At 35.6% G+C, this 22,944-nt stretch overlaps 1 protein-coding gene and 1 pseudogene across 2 annotated transcripts in view; one reads left to right on the top strand and one right to left on the bottom strand.

Annotated features, from left to right (window-relative positions):
- Positions 1 to 22,944, top strand: part of Dach1 (dachshund family transcription factor 1) — a 383,574-nt gene that overhangs the window by 214,340 nt on the left and 146,290 nt on the right. The window lies entirely within an intron of this gene.
- On the bottom strand, positions 7,346 to 7,846 carry LOC110309144 (large ribosomal subunit protein eL21 pseudogene; annotated as a pseudogene).

Below are 22,944 nucleotides of genomic sequence, written 5' to 3'. Positions count from 1 at the left end.
TGATCAATTTAGTATTCAGCTTTTGAAATATTGCTATTGATGCACAACAAAAAAACAAAGCAATCCTGGCTTGACATTTTCAAACAGTTACATTGAAAGGCTTTCACTTCTAATTGATTTTTAAAAGAGTTCCCTGGAAAAGTGAGCTCAGAAATGTTTATAACAGTTTTGGCAATGTCCCAAAAAGCTTACCCAAAGCATAATTCAGCATTTTCTGAGATCTTCTCTGAACTAAAAAAGATGTGTCCCATAATTGGCTTAATATATACTGATGCTGAATTCTCTCCACAGACATCATATTTAAGACATAAATTATCAAAATGACTACTTTCAAATACAGAGTAATTTACTTCTGCTAAACATGAAAAAATGGTCAGAATATTATTGATTAGCAAATGATATATTGCATTTTTCTGAAGTAACATTTTCTCTCTCGTTTCTAGGGCTTTAGAAACTAGTTAGTGAGGCTAACAAAAAAGTTTACATGTTTTTGTTATGTTGATAGCAGAACTACTTTTGTTCAAGTGTGAAAACCTACCCCAGACAGCTGAAATAAGTGGATATACCATCAATTCTCTATTAACAAGCATGCAGACTAAAATACAACCATCATTGGCCACAGCAATTCTTTTAAAAGGCTCCAGCTTAGTATTTCAGAAAAAAAAATTTCATTGACAAGTTGTTTGTCAATTCCTGTGCTTTTTTTATTGATTGCTTTTGGCTGTATGGTCTCGTGATTGATGGTGTATCTGCTTACTCTGGGTGATAAGAGATCAATTTACACACCAAACAGATAAACATGCACTGTTTAGGTTTCTGCTCTGTAATAATATTAGTTTAGACATCATGTGTTTCTTGGAAACTCCAGCTCAGAGTAGTTAAAAACTTCATTTTGTTCTTCTTGATATTTTGAGGTTTTATGTGTGCTTGTTTCTCAAGCATGATTAGGTTCAATAATGTGATTTTTAAAGTATGACTAGCCAGATTGAATCATTTACTTGTAAGCTTTTTATTCCTGGGATGAACACGGTAGTACAATTGCATAACATCTAAATATTCCCTCAGGAATCCGGAATGGCTGTGGTTTGAAATTCCTGTGCTGTAAACTCCTGCAGTGCAGGCAGGTTTACATTTATTCAATAATAAAGCAACTCTATATAAGTCACTAATGTTATGAAACAGAGATGCCTGAAATGACAAAGGAAAACAAATTAATAGACCAAAAGAAAGAAAAGATACAGAAGTAACCAGGTAGCAGTATTCTTTACTTTGTCAAGATAAGCCAATATCTAATACATGTTGCTTTAGAGAATTAAATTTGCCAAAAAAAATCATCATTTTCTATTAACATTTGATCTGTTTTCATTTAAATCTGAACAGTAAACTTTAATTAGGAGATCATGTGATGGCATCTTTAGTTTTATGCCTCTCTCTCTCTCTCTCTGTGTCACATTATGACCTTCACACTACCTGAAGTCCAGTATTTTATTTATTCATTATTTCTACATAAACTGTTGAAAACTGAATGTCCTTTTTATTTTATTATAGCACACTCTCTCTTTGCAGGTCTATTAGTCTCAACGCCTTCCCCACACCTACTCACCAGTGTTCACCAACTCCCTTTGCTCTCATCCTCAGGTTCTCTAAAAGTTCTCAGTGCTCTATAATGCTTCCTTGCTGTTCCCTTACTGGAATCTTTGAGAGAGACATCAGAAGAAGGGAGGAGAAAAAAAGAGGAAGGGGAAAAGAGGAGAGGGGCAAGCTGTGGACCATTTAATTTTCACATATTTTAAGAGATCAATAATCAGCCAATAAACCTTTAACTGAAAAGTTTTGTCACATTTCAGGTTATCACAGAATATGCACACTTAGACTCTAGCAGTACACATTACTTTATTCAGTGCACATAATACCTCCTTTAATTAGCCCTTAATAAGCTTGGTTTAACTGGGATTTACCAGAGAACAGTGGTCATTAACATTACCCAGATTAAGACTGTGTTAATTACTATTGGTAGATAAAATAACGTGCAAAACGGTATAAACTATTTTTATCTTTATGAACTGAAAGAAAATCTGAAGCGTTTAAGTGAAAGTAGTAATTTATTCATACTTAAAATTGAACATTACCTTATGTGGAAGTAGACATACCAAGTAGGAAGGAACCTGTGTCATAATTTACATTTTATAGCTTCATTAATTTTACTGTGAATAAAACCATCACCAAAGGATTTCTATGATTTCTAGGTGGAGATTTTTACATTTACTTTGTAATTTATGTTATAGAATCTCACTCAGAAACAAAGATACCTTGACTAAAGCATACATTCAAAATATTGTCTGTGTAATATCTAATATATCTCATTGTTATGAAAGATATTTTGTAGTGGCTATCACTATTATATTCACGATATATTTTAACATTATTTCTAAATATGGTATCTATGTTCCTAATCGTAAGTAGCTTGAAAAAAAATGAAATGTTGCTGTTTTCCCCTCTGCATGCTTTCTTTGCCCCGACTCAATTTTCCGAAGCCCATATCCATCTTTTGTGGGTCTTCTAGCATAATTATATTTATTGAATTAACATTATTTATCACAGGAAAACTACTAATCAATTCTAGATTGAGAATACCAATGAAATTCTTATACTTTCCAGTCTTCATAAGTTTTGGCAGTTTGTTTATTATGGAGTCATCATAATATAGGATCTCCACTCTTAAAAAAATCAGACAAAAATTTAAGTTTCTAGGAAAAATTAATTATAAAAATACAACGTCATATTCTGTGATAGACTGCAACGTTGTCTCGTCTTTTCTGAGCTCAGCATGCCTTCCAATATTTCTGGTTTGGGTTGGGTTGGGTAATTTGGTTCTCCGTCTAGCAAATTTACCTTAGTTATTTAAAGAAAACCTTGATGTCTTCTATTTCATACCATCCCTTCTATTTGTGATATCCATCAAAATTTATAGTAATAGCCTTTTTCTGTGAGTCTTTCTGTCTCAAGGTTGTTCTCCCCCCTTACTCCCTCCCCCGAATCGTTGCCTACTGGATGGAGGCCAATCCTGACCACATAGATGGTGAATGGCTGATGTGTGGCTGTCCACCAAATCCTCCTGAATGATTGCTTATGGAGAATGTCCTCAGTTAGAAAGAAGATCTTTTATGCACTATCCCTGGCATACTCTGTTGTCTAAAAATTCCTCTGTTATCTTCCTAAATCATCTATTATTTTTCCACTCCAAGCTACACTTTGTTCAGTGTCAGCATTCTGGGGTTTTATTGTGTAATATTTTAATTCTCATTTTCCTGAGAGCACATGTCCATATCTACTTACTGACTTCATTTAATCTGAAGCATAAACTGTTGATATTGTTGACAATTAAATTTTACAGATGAATAAATTGAAACTCCGAAGAAGTTATTTCATCATAACCTTACATGGATTTTATTTTATTTTATTTATTTTATTTTATTTTATTTTATTTTATTTTATTTTATTTTATTTTATTTGGTAGAATAACTCTGAAAGGTTTTGCCTGCTGGATTCTCACTTTAGTGATGATTAAAAGGGAGAAGAATGAGTTCATTTTAGGAGTACTAAAACTAACAGATCTGACACTGAAAATTTTGCCAAAAGTTATTTTGGGAACCCAGAAAAAAGAAGTATAAACTTTAGTCATATTTTACTATTAGGTTAAATGCAGGGTTTGGAATGATGTTACCCATTCATAGAATTCAGGGATCTATAATACGATATACCATTTGTGAATTATATGTTTAGGTCATTCAACCTACCTCCATAGCACTTTGTAGGAGTGGGATATGACTGCAGCGTTCCAGGGGAATATATAGACATCTCTGAGCCCAATTTCCAACACTGCAGACAAAGTGAAAACGCAAGGAGTCTGCAGCACATTAAGTTTATTATTTATCATTCTGCTTTTATATTCCTGCTCAGTAAATTACTCTTCATCTTTAAAATGAAAAAGAATCTTTGTGACCGTATCCCTGTGTAATATCTGTGTTTTATCCATTTGCTTATGATTTTCTACTAGATAATACACGTTCTCTGTATCTAAGCTGTTTTGCACGGTATGCTCCTTGGACGGCACTATAAACCCTTTGTGGCAGGGACCTTGTCTTTTTATATGCTCTATAAAGCACCATGCATACCTGGGGAATTTTATGAATAATAATAAAAAGGAGACGAAAGGAGCCTTCATCAGCAATGTTTTACTTTGCATGTGAATTTAGGGATGAATTTCTGCTGTTGCCCATAATTCTGAAGAAACAGCTGCTTGTATTACAGAGTTTGACTCTGAAGAATACATGTAATATTAAATCTGAAAATTTACATTGTTGGTATAGGAAAACTAAACGAGGCAATACAATTTGCTTTTCCTATCCATTATGAAGATATTGCTAAGTCTGGCATGTGGTTCATAAACTCAAAGATTTTTCTAACACAGCTGTGCAGGAGCAAATGAAATACTGCAGGTATAAGAAACCACCTGTTTGCCAGAGCAGGACTTTCAAAACAGATACACAGTGGGGTTTTATATGGATCTCTGCAGTGCATATATTCTGCTACTAATGCTAAAACCTTTATACTTGTTCTTAGAACAGGTGTTCTCCAAGGGAACAATGGTTTGATTAGTTTATGGCTCATTCACACTGTTGGTTTCCCTAATCAGTATACAGGAGTGCCTTGAAGAGAACTGTCACACATAGGTTTGCAATCAATTCAATTTTAAAAGCCAGAGATATCACCAACCACAAATTCTTACTCACTCCGAACCTTCTCCTTTCTCATCTTTATCTTGTTCACAAAACTCATGAAAAATAACAGTGTTTTACCATGATGAGAAGATCTGAAATATGCCATAAATCATACCGAGTACCAGAGAAATTCAAATTGCTGTAAGCACAAGTGCCAAGGGACTGCTTATACACAGCCTGAGCCATAATGCAACGCTCAGAAGATCATTGTATCATAATCTCATTCTGACTGCAATTTGCCTTGTGTGTAGGAGCTCTGGTGTCAGGGAGAGAGAGAGAAAAACAAACTGGCAACTTAGGTTTCTCTTCTACTTTGCATTTAGCCAAAGATTAAACAAACAGATTCATCAGAGGTCTTGCAGGTCGGAAGGTAGTAAGTAGTTCTTGAACGATGTCTTTGTATTAAATAGCTCTGGGTATGTCACACATGGTTATATTTCTATACTAGAATTTCTGGAGAGAATTTAGGAAATATTAAAATTTGCATTGTAATCTTCATTAAGGGATGATATCAAGAAACTAAACAAATCATATCCCAAGCACAAAACAAAATTATGTACTGAACCAACAACCCTGATCATATTTCAAGTTGGAATAAAATGTATATTTTTAAGATTTCATAAAATTGAAATTCTGTTAAAACTATAAACCTTTGTATTATGTCAATATATTGAAATGTCTACAAGCTTGTGTCCCTTTTAACCAACTTCTTCTACATAAGTTGTTAATATAAACTTGTGAAGTTGTCAAGACAAAAGTCAACTTCTTTTTTTTTAATTGGGTATTTATTTCATTTACGTTTCCAATGCTATCCCAAAAGTCCCCCACATGCTCCCCCACCCACTCCCCCACCCACCCACTCCCACTTCTTGGCCCTGGCGTTCCCCTGTACTGAGGCAGATAAAGTTTGCAAGACCAATGGGCCTCTCTTTCCACTGATGGCTGACTGGGCCATTTTCTGATTCATATGCAGCTAGAGACACAAGCTCTGGGGGGTACTGGTTAGTTCATATTGTTGTTTCACCTATAGGATTGCAGATCCCTTTAGCTCCTTGGGTACTTTCTCTAGCTCCTCCATTGGGGGCCCTGTGATCCATCCAATAGCTGACTGTGAGCATCCACTTCTGTGTTTGCTAGGCCCCGGCATAGTCTCACAAGAGACAGCTCTATCTGGGTCCTTTCAGCAAAATCTTGCTAGTGTATGCAATGGTGTCAATGTTTGGAAGCTGATTATGGAATGGATTCCCGGATATGGCAGTAAAAGTCAACTTCTAATGTCATTAACTTGTCAATCTTGTTTGTAAGACATATAAGAAGGTTTATAGGAGTCTGTTCTGTCCAGTCTTCCATGAGCACTAAAGGAACATGGTTCTACTTCTAGAATGTGGCCAGCAATAGTAAAGAAAGATGACATGTGCATTTATATGTGTTTGCTCAAGCAAGTCTGTGTATGTGTGTGTGTGTGCACATGTGTATGTGTGTTCACATGTGTGTGTGTGTGAATTAAAAAATGTTAATATGCTGCCATTAAGGCCAAATATGTAAGATGAAATTGAAATAGATGATGGAATTTTGTTCTATTTTCTTTTGTTATGTTCAGAACACTGTGAAAGCATAACCAGTCCTCAACACTAATGTTTGTAGAGGCTGATATCTTTACTATTATTATTATTAGTAGTAGTAGTAGTAGTAGTATTTATTATTTTTTACAGTCCAGTCATTATCCCCCTCCAGGTCAGACCTCTGATTGTTCCTCACCCTACTCCTCCTTCTCTGCCTCCAAGAGGATGTCTCCACCCCACCCGCACTCCACCAGACCTTCCTACTGCCTGGGGTCTCAAGTCTCTCTAGAGTTAGGTACATCTTCTCTCAGAGGCCTGACCAAGCATTCCTCAGCTCTATATGTGTTGGGGGCCTCATATGAGCTGGTATATGCTGCCCGGTTGGTGGCTCAGTGTCTGAGAGATCCCTGGGGTCCAGGTTAGTTGAGACTGCAAATATTCCTATTGGGTCACACTCCTCCTCAGGTTCTTCTAGCTTAGTTGCATACAAAGGATTAGAATTGTAATAATCTACTTAATGCTTTTATATACTGAATATTTACTCAAAGGTTAGAATAAGTCTTATAGTTTTAGTGTTACTACATAAGGTTATTGTGTGAACATATATATCATATAGTTGTTCAATACATGGTTACGAATTTTTTTCCTTTCTTGACAAAAGTGGAAAGAAAGTCTCAAACACTTTATATTTCCTTGACATTTCTATGGAAGATAGAATTTCTTTTATTTCCTGTTATCTTCAGTTCAGGAATATCTACTGTTTTGAATTGTTACCAAATTCATACTAATTTTTTGTGAGATTAATGTTATAATATCCTGGTAGTAATTTTGGCTAATAAAATAAAATTAGGATTTAATAAAAGCATTAGTAAATAGATTAAATTATATAAATAAACACTTCGACTACTCTCGTGATTGAAATATATTTTCTATATATCTCCCACTCATATTCAAGACAAATATTTTTTTTCCTGGTGCTGGTATTTTATTTCTTTGTGTACATTAGGCCATGAATTCGTATGGAATGGGCTCCAACATCTCAGGCTCTTTTCCGTTAGTCCTCACAAAGTGTGCTTCTCTGGGTGGCGCAGGCTGGCGCTTCAGCTGCACCCAGGTGCCCTTCTCTTTGGCTTCCTTTTTCTTCTTGTCGTTCTTCACCCGCTTCAGGAAGCTGTCCCTGCTCTTTGAGTGCTTGATGTGCTCAATCCGCACATTGATCCTCTTGGCCAGAATTTTGCCCTTAACCTGCTTGTTGACAATGATGCCCATGGCATGCTGGGTGACATTGTAGACTCTTCCGGTTTTGCTGTGGTAGCACTTATGGGGCATTCCTTTTTGAACAGTGCCCATTCCGTTGATGTCTACAATATCACCCTTCTTGTAGATTCCCATGTATGTGGCCAAAGGAACAACGCAATGTTTCCTAAAAGGCCTAGAGAACATGTACCGGGTGCCTCTCCTCTTTCCCTTTGTGTTCGTCATTTTGGCGAGTTACTGGAAGATGGCTGCCAGAAATATTTTTTCTAACATGAATTTACCAGAATGTTCCAAGTGACTCACTGATAAATCCAATATGGTCACCCTAAGGATAGATTCACAGTGATATATGTCTTATCACATAAAATATAAATGATATTCAAATGTATCATTTTAACTTATGACCTAAATTTTGTCTATTACTCTTGATGATTTAATATTTTATTATGATGAATTAATACTTACCATTCAAGACTTGTGAATACTTGAATATTTTTCAGATGACTGGACAAATCAGTCTTCTCCTACATTTTATTAATTATATAATTGTATGGGTTTACATGATCTCTGTTCCTTTGAGACTGGTTCACCTGACAGGCCTTCGGCATGTTGATGTGTCTCAACTTGCTGTGTTCTTCCTTCTCTCCACTAGAGGCTAACCCTGAAATAGAAGCATGAGCTATTGTTGATGAGTCTTGGTTAGGTTCAGTGAAATGGATCATGGTAACTTAGCAATCATCCTCATAAGCTCGTAGAATACCATTTGTCAACTTGAGACAAGGCAAACCAAGTTCATATTCTACAGGTAATGAAGCTAAATCTTGCTTTTGGAAATCATGCTTATAATATATATATATATATATATATATATATATATATATATATATATATGTGCATGATACTTACATATAACTTTATTTTTATTTTTATTTTATTTTTTATTAGGTATTTATTTCAGTTACATTTCCAATGCTATCCAAAAAGTCCCCCACACACTCCCCACCCACTCCCACTTCTTGGCCCTGGTGTTCCCCTGTACTGAGGCAGATAAAGTTTGCACGACCAATGGGCCTCTCTTTCCACTGATGGCCAACTAGTCCATTTTCTGATACATATGCAGCTAGAGACACGAGCTCTGGGGGGTACTGGTTAGTTCATATTGTTGTTCCACCTATAGGGTTGCAGATCCCCCCAGCTCCTTGGGTACTTTCTCTAGCTCCTCCATTGGGGGCCCTGTGATCCATCCAATAGCTGACTGTGAGCATCCACTTCTGTGTTTGCTAGGCCCCCGCATAGTCTCACAAGAGACAGCTCTATCTGGGTCCTTTCAACAAAATCTTGCTAGTGTATGCAATGGTGTCAGCGTTTGGAGGCTGATTATGGGATGGAACCCCTGGATATGGCAGTCTCTAGATAGTCCATCCTTTCGTCTCAGCTTCAAACTTTGTCTCTGTAACTCCTTCCATGGGTGTTTTGTTCCCAATTCTAAGAAGGGGCAAAGTGTTCACACTTTGGACTTCTTTCTTCTTGAGCTTCATGTGTTTCACAAATTGTATCATATATCTTGGGTATTCTAAATTTCTGGTCTAATATCCACTTATCAGTGAGTACATATTGTGTGAGTTCTTTTGTGATTGGGTTACCTCACTCAGGATGATGCCCTCCAGGTCCATCCATTTGCCTAGGAATTTCATAAATTCATTCTTTTTAATAGCTGAGTAGTACTCCATTGTGTAAATGTACCACATTTTCTGTATCCATTCCTCTTTTGAGGGGTATCTGGGTTCTTTCTAGCTTCTGGCTATTACAAATAAGGCTGCTATGAACAAAGTGGAGCTTGTGTCCTTGTTACCAGTTGGAACATCTTCTGGATATATGCCCAGGAGAGGTATTGCGGGATCCTCTGGTAGTACTATGTCCAATTTTCTGAGGAACCGCCAGACTGATTTCCAGAGTGGTTGTACAAGCTTGCAATCCCACCAACAATGGAGGAGTGTTCCTCTTTCTCCACATCCTCGCCAGCATCTGCTGTCGCCTGAATTTTTGATCTTAGCCATTCTGACTGGTATGAGATGGAATCTCAGGGTTGTTTTGATTTGCATTTCCCTGATGATTAAGGATGTTGAACATTTTTTCAGGTGCTTCTCTGCCATTCGGGCTTCCTCAGGTGAGAATTCTTTGTTCAATTCTGAGCCCCATTTTTAATGGGGTTATTTGATTTTCTGGAGTCCACCTTCTTGAGTTCTTTATGTATATTGGATATCAGTCCCATATCTGATTTAGGATAGGTAAAGATCCTTTCCCAATCTGTTGGTGGCCTTTTTGTCTTATTGACAGTGTCTTTTGCCTTGCAGAAGCTTTGCAATTTTATGAGGTCCCATTTGTGGATTCTCAATCTTACAGCACAAATCATTTCTGTTCTATTCAGGAATTTTTCCCCTGTGCCCATATCTTCGAGGCTTATCCCTACTTTCCCCTCTATAAGTTTCAGTGTCTCTGGTTTTATGTGGAGTTCCTTAATTCACTTAGATTTGACCTTAGAACAAGGAGATAGGAATGGATCAATTAGCATTCTTCTACATGATAACCGCCAGTTGTGTCAACCCCAATTGTTTAAAATGCTGTCTCTTTTCCACTGGATGGTTTTAGCTCCCTTGTCAAAGATCAAGTGACCATAGGTGTGTGGGTTCATTTCTGGGTCTTCAATTCTATTCCATTGGTCTACTTGTCACTGTACCAGTACCATGCAGTTTTTATCACAATTGTTCTGTAGTACAGCTTTAGGTCAGGCATGGTGATTCCACCAGAGGGTTTTTTTTTTCCTCCTAATCCACTATATAAACAAACTCAAAGACAAAACCCACATTATCATCTCTTTAGATGTGGAGAAAGCATTTGACAAAATCCAACACCCATTCATGATAAAAGACTTGGAAAGATCAGGAATTTAAGGCCCATACCTAAACATGATAAAAGCAATCTACAGCAAACCAGTAGCCAACATCAAAGTAAATGGTGAGAAGCTGGAAGCAATCCTGCTAAAATCAGGGACTAGACAAGGCTGCCCACTCTACCCCTACCTATTCAACATTGTACTTGTAGTCCTAGCCAGAGCAATTTGACAACAAAAGGAGATCAAGTGGATACAAATTAGAAAAGAAGAAGTCAAAATATCACTTTTTTGCAGATTATATGATAGTATATATAAGTGACCCTAAAAATTCAACCAGAGAACCCTAAGCCTGATAAACAGCTTCAATGAAGTAGCTGGATATAAAGTTAACTCAAATAAGTCAATGGCATTTCTGTACACAAAGGATAAACAGGCTGAGAAAGAAATTAGGGAAACAACACCCTTCTCAATAGTCACAAATAATATAAAATACCTTGGCCTTGGTGTGGCTCTAACTAAGGAAGTAAAAGATCTGTATGATAAGAACTTCAAGTCTCTGAAGAAAGAAATTAAAGAAGATCTCAGAAGATAGAAAGATCTCCCATGCTCATGGATTGGCAGGATCAATATAGTAAAAATGGCTATCTTGCCAAAATCAATCTATAGATTCAATGCAATCCCCATCAAAATTCCAAGTCTATTCTTCAACGAATTAGAAAGGGCAATCTGCAAATTCATCTGGAATAACAAAAAACCTAGGATAGCAAAAACTCTTCTCAAGCATGCTTATAATTTTGATTCAGTCTTTTTCTCTCTTTTAAAACTGGTGGCAGAAGTGCATTTCCTTAGTACACATTGAAAATAGACAGTTTCAATTCTTATGGCTTTGTAACTGTCTCAACTCTCATATTAAGTTCATTGCATATAAAGGAAAATGTTCTATACGCTATGGTAGTGAATCTGTACACTGGAATTTGAAAGGAGAATTTAACAAATAGAAGAAATGCAAAGTAAGGAATACATTATCATATTGTGAAAAAAGTTATGCAGGTGAACACTTGGTTATTATAAGTATAAAAAATAGTATGAATAAACCTATGAAAAGCTCTTTTGGAGCAATTATTTCCTATAATGTGTAATTTGCCCTGCCCCTTCTGTTTATTTGAATTTTAATATGAAAGAAATGATTATCTCATTTTCTTTGAAATTGGTGCAAAGGTAAAGCCACAAGCCTTTTGAAAGAATCCCTTTGTTCCCAGTCACATGAGTGTTATTGGAACAAAACTTTACCACCTGTCAAAGGCTTTAAAACCTAAATCAAAAGGTTCCCTGCTTCAAAACACTGAAACTAAAGGTGTGGGCTTCAGGATGAAAATCTAATGACTTGATCACTCTCATTCCACATTGATTATTGTATGACAGAATTGATGGATTATGTAATTTCAACAGACTCTAATTCACAAATGAAAATGGGCAAAGAGGAATCACCAGTTGTCCATAATTGTCTGTATTATCGAAGAAACTAGAATTGGGTTCTAAGAGTTATAGAATTTCACTCATTTTTATTTATTTATTTAAACCTCTCAAAAGGGAAAGAGAAAAAGGGGGCGAAGTCGTTCTCACAGTAGTTAAAACAATCCATGGATTCCATGCTTCATTTACTGTTTGTATTCAAGACAAAAGTGGTTTCTGATGAAGTGGAAAACCAACTTGGGACCAATTTTCCACAACATAAATTCAACACCCTTTCTACCTCTTGATACCTCTGTATTCAGACTTCCAAGAAAGCTCGTCACATATGCTGCACCCGTCATCATTCTCATCCTCCTTTTGGATCCTCCAATCCTTGAAAGCACTGTGCTTTCACCTCAGATGCTGAAATTAATTTATCAATGATTTCATTATGGAACTCATATAGCAATGACCCCCTTCCTTTTTTTTTTTGGTAAGAAACATCCAACTATTCAAATAGATAATTTAAACATAATCTCATTTACATTTGATTTTTTTATCTCCAAATTCTTGTGTTTATTTTAATATCATATTAAAATAGTCATATGATTCATCTCAGGAAATACATTCCCAAATTAAAAACAAATAGAGTAAAATAAGTCTTGTAACGTAACTATGTATATACATTACACAAGGCTTTCTCATGGCAGGAAGGCATGAATAAGTTCAAAGCTAATTTTTTTTTTGTTTGTTTGTTTTTTTTGTTTTTTCGAGACAGGGTTTCTCTGTGTAGCCCTGGCTGTCCTGGCACTCACTTTGTAGACCAGGCTGGCCTCGAACTCAGAAATCCGCCTGCCTCTGCCTCCCGAGTGCTGGGATTAAAGGCGTGCGCCACCACGCCCGGCTCAAAGCTAATTTTTTATTTTTCTACTTGCAAGCTTAAAATACTGGACTGCCATATATGTCTTTTGAAACAGTCTTTTAGGTTACAGTAGTATTCAATGATAGTGATTAGGTGGTGTCTTCTATAGATGAAGACCTAGCGAGTAAATAACTTCACTGCCACTCAGGACCCGCCAGTGTGAGCTTGCTCTGACCATGCACCAGTTCAAGTGATTTGAAGTTAGCTGCTAGTAATTAAGGAAATATAGGTTCTTTTTCTTTTCTTTCTGTGGTTCCAGTGCTATCAATTTAACTGGTTTTAATTTATGAAACCCCATGGTTACTGGAAATAGTAGGGTCCCAAATCTTTATTCTTGTCAAAACAGTGCATAGGAGTTTCTTCACGTGAGAAAGGGCCCATTGTTAGAGGGTCCCAGTTCGTACTTGTTCCTTTGCCTATAAAATAGGACAATTGTTGAAGAATTGTGAAGTTGCCTGATTCCTTTTCATGTTTCTGTCAGCATATGGTTTATTTTAATTCAGTAGATAACTGCACCTGTTGATTCAAGATTTAGTAAATATTTTGTGGCATCTGCTTCAAGGTTTTGTATGCCAGAACTAGGAATGGGAGTGGGTTGGTTGGGAATCAGGGGGAGGGGGAGGGGATAGGGGATTTTCAGAGGGGAAGCGAGGAAAGGGGATGACATTTGAAATGTAAATAAAGAAAATGTCTAATAAAATATTTTAAAAATGTAACGACAAATAAACTAGATGTACACAAGACAACTTCAATTTCCATTTTACTATTCATTAACCAGTGACATACTGTAGCAGTAGTAAAAAAAATAAATAAATCATTCTACCATACAGATCATATCCCTCTATCTCTTCCTCTGACCCAATCAACCACAATAATCTAATCTAGAAGAAAACACCTGGGATGTGTCTTCTCAGAAAGTATTTCAATATTTTCCAGGTTATTCTCACATTATCTTTTGAAAATCTGGATAAGCCTTGATTTTTCATCAGAATACATGAATCATAAGCTGTAATAGACATCTTCTGATGTGCATTGGACTGTGTGTCAGACATGAAGTTTATTTTAAGGAACAAACTTTGATGGTGATGGTTCTAACATAAGAGCACTTTTCCTTAATAGATGCCTTATGTGAAATATTATATTAGAACACCCTTTTAAACGTAGCATGCCGTTTTATTTTTGTTTTTGAGATTATAATATAATTGCTGCATCACTGTGTCCCCCTTTCTCGTGCCAAAGCATCCCATGTCCTCCTGCCGAATCTCTCTCAATCCATGGCCTTTTCCTTCATACATTTTTATATGAGATTTGCACAAATAAAACACTTATTTCATCAAAGATTTTACATATGCCTTAAGAAGATGGAAATTCCTTAGCTCAGGTTGTTGGCATTCTGTGGTGTTCCTTATTTTCCTGAAACAAATGCTGAGGTGACTCCTGGCTCAGTCAGTCAATGCACACATTTTAGCACACCCCAGGAGGGAAGCTGTGTGGTGAACCCAGTAGATTTTAGAGCTCAGAAAGGCTTCGCACCCTGTGGTGCAGGCACACTTCTTTCACTGGGAAGTTTGTCATTAAAATATAGCCCTCTTACAGTGACTTCAAACTAGCTTGATTTGAATTGTTTTTAGTTACTATGCAGCACGAGGAATATTTTCAGTTTGGAAAAAAAGAAAAAGGAAGAAAGAAAGAAAAAAGAAAAGAAAAGAATCCATAAGGATTATTATTTTATTTTGATAGGTACAATCTATCCGTGTAGTATATATAACTACACTATATCTGTGTAGTTATGTGTAGCTATATATTCATAAAAATAATCGAAACTGACTTATAGATGAAAATGTATAAAGTAAATCTGATTTTAACTTTCTAGCAACTAAATATTCAAACAAATAGATAAGAGTGACTATGCATTAAAAGAAAACACATGATGAAGGAAAGTATAGCTTATTAATTATGAGGCATTCAAATCATTTTTCGCATTATAGAATCATGTTCCCAATGAAAACATTGTGTATTTTATTATTAACTCACAGCATATGATCTTCATTTCTGCCTCCCTCAATTTCGTCCCCCTGGGATGGCACAACGTAGACTCACACATTTATTATATTAATTAGAAATCACTACCTAATATAATTATTCTGGCAAGCACATGGTGAGTCCTGAAATATTATTGACAGAATTTCTCTATTTAACTCTGGTGTTAAAAAGATTTGCATGTCTAAAACTGCCTTGATTAGATATTGTTTTTGACGACTCTGCGTGGTGTTTTCCTCGATGCACATTAAGCATGAGGACTTTTAGCACGTCTGAAGTAACATCTGCTCCGTCTTTTTGTTGCAGGGTTCATGGTATAATTAGCTCTATATTTCAGCAAATACAATTTTGCTCCCATGGAGGACAAAGCAGCATGAAGAAAACATAAATAATTGCAGATTAGAGAAACAGAAGTCAAAGTGGGTGTAGATGGCTTTGATAAAAAAGGGTTAAAGAATAGAAGGTCACCTCATTATTAAGACAAAAAGGAGGCAGTTAAAATTAGATATGGTCTTTGTAATTAAAGAAAACACACACTGATTTTTTTACCCCTTTAACAATGTTCCCGTTTGGCCAAATAATTTAGTGATTTGCAATGATGTAGTTTCTTTTGTGTTTATTTAGAATACACTTTAAGCATTTTCCATGACTTGATACATTAGGGAAAATTAAGTTTCAGGGGGATAGACTGAAAACAAATAGGAGATTTTATATTATTTCTCAGAACATAAAGAAAGTCTGTTTTGTACCATTTGTAGGATCAGATGTTTCCGCTTATCTAGATAGCTAGATGTTCTTATATCAAGAGATTTCCCTTCATCAATGTATTACATGATTGAATTGTATTCCCTTAATATTGACTTCATTGCAATATGGTAAAATTTTGCAATATCAAATACTTAGGTCATCTGTTAATTTTTAACATTGCACAAGTTAATAAAAATATTTCATAACCTCCGTGGATATTCAGAGTCTAGTAATAATATAGCATACTTTGCCAAATCATTTATAATATATATTGTAATTTACAAATTGCCAAATGACCAACGTTGACATTAGCTACATAGTTACACAAATATAAATTTCCTTACCATTTACTTCCAGAGTACAATCTACAAGACCTCAGTGAGTGATGGCTCAGTGGCTCTGAGTGCCTTACTGTGTATGACTCTAGGTGCAATCCTCAGCCTGTTCTCCATTCTAAAACACACACTTTGACATAACGCTGGGCCCCTCTATGATTCTGTCTTTTTAAAACCCTAAGAACTTGTTGAAGCAAAGGGATGGCATTTTGGTTTGATTTTCTTTATGAGAAGGGTAGGTGATTGATTTATTCTTAAGGATATGTTCTAGTGGTATAAAACCAGTGAAAACAAAGAAACTTCCATTGTCACTAGAATTGACATCAACAAAAATGAACAGATAACAAATTAAAAGTATGAATCCAGCCAAAAGCTGTAAGGATTAAGTGTGCTGTCACGGAGAAGGACTGTTTAAAAGATGCTATATGGCAAATATGAATAAAAACAATTTAGCAATGCTTATTTTATTTTTCCCTTTTCTTTTAAAATTCCACCTGTATATATAAAAAGAATATTTCTAATATCTACCCATTCCCTCTCTACCCTCTTGAGTCTCCTTGGTTCCCTCACAGCATATCTCCTCTGCATATCTCCTTTTCAACCTCATTTTTTCTTTTTCTTTATTTCTATGTATTTATTAACTTATTCACTTTACACTCAGAATGCATGCCTCATCACCTCCTCACAAAGTCTCTACCCCTCTTCCACTTCTCTTTACCTCTTAGAAGGAGGGGTCCTTACTGGGAAACCCACCAAACTGACACCTCTAGTCACTGCAGGACTAGATATATCTTCTCCTACTGAGGCCAGAAAAGACAGCTGAGCTAGGGAAGCACGATCCAGATAACAGAGGCAGATAACAGAGTCAGGCTAAGACCCTTATCCACTAGTTGGGGTAGCAAGAAGACCAAGCTGCATATCTGCCACATATGTGTGGTCCAGTCCATACTTGATCTTTGATTGACAGTCCAGTCTCTAAGAACCCCTAAGGGTCCAGGTTAGTTGACTCTTTTGATCTTCTTGTGGAGTCAGTACCCCCTTAGGAATCTTGCTTCTCAAGAACTGTTCTCAGTAATCAACAACCTGTGTCTCATGGTAAATAATTGGATGTTTAAAGAGTGATTCTCATGTAGTTGTGAATATGGAACCTGAAGTGGCCACCTCCTGTAGCCAGGCAGGACTTCCATTGGAGGAATAATGACACCAACCCACCCATAAAACCTTCCACATAAATTTGTCCTGCCTACAAGACACGCAGGGTAAAAGCTGTAGCAGAGATTGTGAGAATAGACAAGCAATGACTGACCCAAGAGATCCATCCCATGAGCAAGAACCAATCCCTGACATTATTAGTGATACTCTGTCTGCTTGCAGACCAGAGTCTAACATTAACTGTCCTCTGAGAGACTTCACCCAAGAGCTGACCCAAACAGATGCAAGGGACCCAGAGTCAAACAATAGAGGGAAGTTGGGAAGTCTAGTGGAGGTTTTGAGGGAAGGGTTGAGGCACTCATGCTCATTTCCCAACCGATTGAATCTATTTAGTTCTGTTCACACATAAACAGGTGTGTGCTCATCCACTGAGTCATGGACAATCTACCAGTGACCAGCCTTCAAAGAAAATGAATCTCACTCCTACAGCAACCTTTAGTTAGCAGAAACTTCTCAGCTAGAGATGAGACTACTGAGGCTTCTACCTCCTCCATGTAGGAATCTTACCTATGGGAATCTTGTACAGATGTTGTATCAGAAACTACAGCTCCTGTGAGTCCCTGTGAGCAAAAGCCATGTCATATTTAGAAGATATAATTTTACAACTTTTCTCCCCATCAACTGTCTTATATGTTCTTTCTTCTGTTTTCTGTAATGTGTCCTGAGCTTTGGGGTGGCCGTGTAGCATTGTATTCTCTGTCCTGTCCATGGGTGACCACTCCCATTCACTTACTGTTGGCACTTGAATGGTTATGAGTCTCTGTTCTAATCACTACCCATTGCAAAATGAATTGGCACTGGTTAGATGTGAGATCAGCACAAATCTATGGATAGTGTAGATATACATATTTAGAACTCAGTTTGAGAATATGAACACATAGTTGTGAAATTCACCTAATTGATCATAATATTGGTAAATATGAGTTCAGAAGCCTTGCTTCTTGATTTCAGGAACAGATTGTGGCAAATGTAAGATATTCATTCTGCTTTCAAATTCCAGATATTTTTATGTATATTATTCACAAGCATTCTCGAGTTATACATTGCTTCTTTAAATTTTCTTGTGTTTGTGAATGAAGTACTACAAAAAAAGAAAATTTATTTTTGTATATCTGTAAACAATATGTTTAACATTAATTTAATGATTATGGAATCAACAATACCGTTACTAACTGTTACCATGTTAATATTGTTACTAATTCAAAGTAGATGCTCTGAAAGTCAGGTAGTCATGTGTCATTCATGGGAAATAGAATCTGTTTAATTATGTGAATACATAGTTGTACACTAGGAGAGATTTTCATATTAATTTACTTTTGCTCTGTAATTACAATTCAAGATCTGTAAATGGTTTTGGATGTGTTTTAAAATTCTTAGATGATGCACAAGTGGATGAAATACACCCATTTTTTTCCAGATTAATTCTCTTCTTCAACTGTTTCATACAGGTGTGTGATGCATTCTGCTCATTCTCACCATCCTCTTGTCTCTCCTACCTCTGTCACATCCTCCAGTCTCTCTATGATCAGAGGAAAAGGTTGTATCAATTTCCCATTCTTGACAGCTCAGAAGTTGTTGAACAGTTGTATAAATTACAAATTTACACCATCCTCAAATTGCAGTACACTTAAAAAGTTTCATTTCTAATGTATTTTATTAAATAAAATCTTAAAAAAATCTTAGTGGGAAAATCTTAGTGGTTTTTTTCTGCAGTGGTATGACATTGTTTTCATTGTGTGAATACAGTAATTCTCTTGTCTAGATACAATTCATTTTAGAAATAAAGCATTTCTTTATTTAGATTATCAACATGAAGCTCAAATTTATAATAATATTATTAAATTTAGGATTTTTTATCATTAGTTTTTTTGTACAATAGAATTTTGTGGATTAAAATCATCCTTTGAGCTACAGAAAATAGATAACATATTCCATAACAAAAAGGAATTTTTAAAAGTTGTAAGCTGCCCTTACTTTGAGAAGGATCTGTGTGAATGACTAGAAAAAGAATTTCTGTTGAGGTTATTTTCCTTCTGAGTGTGAAATAGTGACAAACTTCTGCTACTTGAGACTATCCTAATTTTCACTACCACGGAAAGAAACACTCTACTCATCCCAAAGTTGACTGATTAATATGGGTTTTCTATTTCCATGTGTGATAAAGGGTAGTTCAAGTTGAAAAAAAGCTGAGAATATTAACACATTATGGCAGGTATACACTGTATTAAACAGATTAGAGCACTGAAAACTTAGTCATGACACTATTTAACATTATCTGGGGAAGATATTTGTTATGGAAATACTTTGTAAGCCATTGTATAATTCTTTTACACAGACAGTCATACATAGATTAGAAGAAGAAACATAAATATATTTCTGCTCATCATATTTTTTATTACATATTTTCCTCAATTACATTTCCAATGCTATCCTAAAAGTCCCCTATACCCTCCCCCCCCACTTCCCTACCCACCCACTCCCACTTTTTGGCCCCGGCATTCCCCTGTACTGGGGCATATAAAGTTTGCAAGTCCAATGGGCCTCTCTTTCCAGTGATGGCCAACTAGGTCATCTTTTGATACATATGCAGCTAGAGACACGAGCTCCAGGGTACTGGTTAGTTCATCATGTTGTTCCAACTATAGGGTTGCAGATCCCTTTATCTCCTTGGGTACTTTCTCTAGCTCCTCCATTGGGGGCCCTGTGATCCATCCAATAGCTGACTGTGAGCATCCACTTCTGTGTATGCACACTGGAACACACTCCAGTGCACCACACAAAACATTACCATTTGGTCAGCGATGGTCAAAAAAGGCAAGAGGCAAAAAAAAACCAAAACCAAAAACAAAAAAAACCAACCAAACAAACAAACAAAAAAAACCAAAAAACAAAAAACAAAAAAGTCCTTAAAATTCTATATACTGAAGACTAAAAATGAAAGAGTTAAAACATGTTTTCCTAATGTGACATGCTCTGGGAGCCACAGACCACTTCAACTCATGTTTATACATTATGCCACTATAACTGCTTAAAGTGTAGAGATTTTTAATTGAATTTTATGGCTGGTCTACATTGTTGATAGTAATTTTTACGTTATAGCTTATGCGATTAGTCATAGAAGATACAGAGAAATTTCCATTGATGTAATAAAATATCAATAAAATCAAAATGGTGTTTCTTGAGTAGTTAGTGATCTTATGTATCACTAAATCTCTGAGCGTGCCATTAGATATAACTGCACTTTCAAAATGAATATCTAGTAATTTCAATAGTTTCTTTAAAATAACAAGCATCAGTGATCAAGGACTAGACATGTTAAATTATACGTATTTCAACACATTATTTTTCCTTAAAACTGTGAATATTAATGCATTCATAAATACACTCTCATGAGTTCCTAAACATTCCTTTTTATAATAGATATTCAAAATCTAGGCTATAAACACTATTCCAAAATATATTTACTTGGGGTGGGACTTTAACATTTCATGTCATATATTTAAATTATTTTAAAATAGGCTTTCTGTTTTCACATGTCGTGTTGTCTTTTAATAATATCTAAGTAGCCAATAGGATTCATTTTTAAATTCTATCATATCCCTTTACTAATCAAGCACTTAATTTCAACAGTGTGTCACAGGAATTGTTTACAAAAAGTTGTATAGTTCTGTTACTCTTGACCTTTAAAAATTGTTTGAGAATTAATGCTTGATGCCTCAAAACATACATAATCTTGCTATTTCCTTTACTTCTAAATATTCTCTATAAACATAATTTTCCTGAATTTTAAATGGATAACATTTTATTTTGACATTTTCAGCCTCCAAATTAAATTTTTTATACTTGTCTTGAATGTGCCCAGGAAACAAGAAATGAAATTTTGACAGAAATAAAAATGTCACTGGAAATATTATTGATTACCTTGAATTGTGCTCCATTTACCACTTAAACATTATTGTCTAAGTCATCCAGAGACAGTTCTGGATCTATTCTTTTAATCATTGATAGGTCATTGATCTTCTGTTTCAGATGGCTATTCAAATTTAGAACATAGAGTACTAGGCATGATGGATTTTCTAGAAATCAGACCATCACAAAAAATTCAAAAATATATTAATACTTGTGGGCTATAAAAAATACAAAAACCTTATTTTAATGATCATCCTATCTTCAAAAGAAAGATATTTCCTTCTTTCTTTATTACTAATATGAATATAAAGAAACCACAATGCTCTTTCTCTTACACCAGTTTTAATTCAGGCTTTCATCAATTAATATTGTAAACTCAGATTTTTTTTCTTATCCTTTGGTAATGTGGTTTTATATTCATATTTATAAAAATCTAGGCAGCTCACATGAAATTTTGTGTTATATTATAGTTTATATCAATGTTAATTATATTTTATTTCCTCCATTTTTACTGCTGATTCAATGATTAACTATTTTAGATTTTACTGAGTTAAGGCAAGGCAATATAGCATGTGGAGAGTATTTTTATTTTCCATTTTAAAAATTCAGACCACTATAAAGCTATTTTTGGTATTTAGGCATTCCTGATTTCACCCTATATATCTGTTTTCTATTAATGGTTATACTTCTTTAACTTTTAATTTAATTGTATTGTATTGTATGTTATTTATATATTGCCCCTTTAAGGACTTATGTATGACAAAGAATAATACTTTCCTTTTGGTAACTTTAAAGTGTCTAAATTGGCATGGTAAAATCTCTCTTATTTTGTTGCTTCTTTTTCTCTTCTTGTCAGTTTCATGGTGATAGAAGTTTATAGGTACTCATCATCTGTCAGTGTGATAAATTGCTGTCTCATACAGAGAGTCTTTAAAAACATATCCCTACCATCTCCGTATTATCTCAATGCATTTAATCATAACCTTGACTTCCAATTCATAATAATTGCTTTTTATAAGTTGTCAAAATCAAGGTTCTTTATGTTTCTTGTACATAATCGCAATATGATTTTTAAAAATATAAATAAATAAATGGAATTTTCCAGATGTTTGGGGTACATAGAAACGCTTTATCTTTAGACTACAAAGGAAACATTTAAATTCCCATCTAAATTTGACTTACTGTTAAAGTTTGTCAGTCAACTCTTAAGATAAAATAAAACACACGCACACACACACATACACACACACACATACACACACACATACACACACACACACACACACATACAGAGAGAGAGAGAGAGAGTTTTGAATACTGAACTTCCAATCAAGCATATGAAAGTATATTTTGAGTTCTATAATTTTATTTTTTATTAATCATTTTATTCATTTACACTTCCAATGATACTCCTTCCCCAGATACCAGTTGATGACTCCCTCCCATCCCATTGACTCTTCCCTCCCCCTTCCTTTGCCTCTATGAGGGTGCTCCTTCACCCACTCACCCACCTCAGCCTCACCACTCTAGTATCCCTCTACACAGGGACATCAAGCCTCCAGAGGACCAAAGTGCTCCCCTCCCTTTGATGTCAGATAAGGCAATCTTCTGCTAAATATGTTTCTGGAGTCAAGTATACCTCTTTTTTTGGTGGATTAGTCTCTGGGGATTCTGGGTGGTCCAGTTAGTTGATATTCTTCTACAATATCCTTCAGTTCCTCAGTTCCTTTAGTCCTTCCCTAGATTTTCCATTGGGGTCCCGAGGCTCAGTCCAATGGTTGGCTGTGAGTATCTGCATCTGTGTGGGTCAGATGCTGGTAAAGCCTCTCAAGGA

The sequence above is a fragment of the Mus caroli genome, unplaced genomic scaffold (genome assembly GCF_978045245.1).
Source record: "Mus caroli unplaced genomic scaffold, Mus_caroli_1 scaffold_12, whole genome shotgun sequence".
NCBI classification, from domain to species: Eukaryota; Metazoa; Chordata; class Mammalia; order Rodentia; family Muridae; genus Mus; species Mus caroli.
Note: the sequence above shows the minus strand (reverse complement) of the source record. Positions and strands in the feature narration are given on the sequence as shown.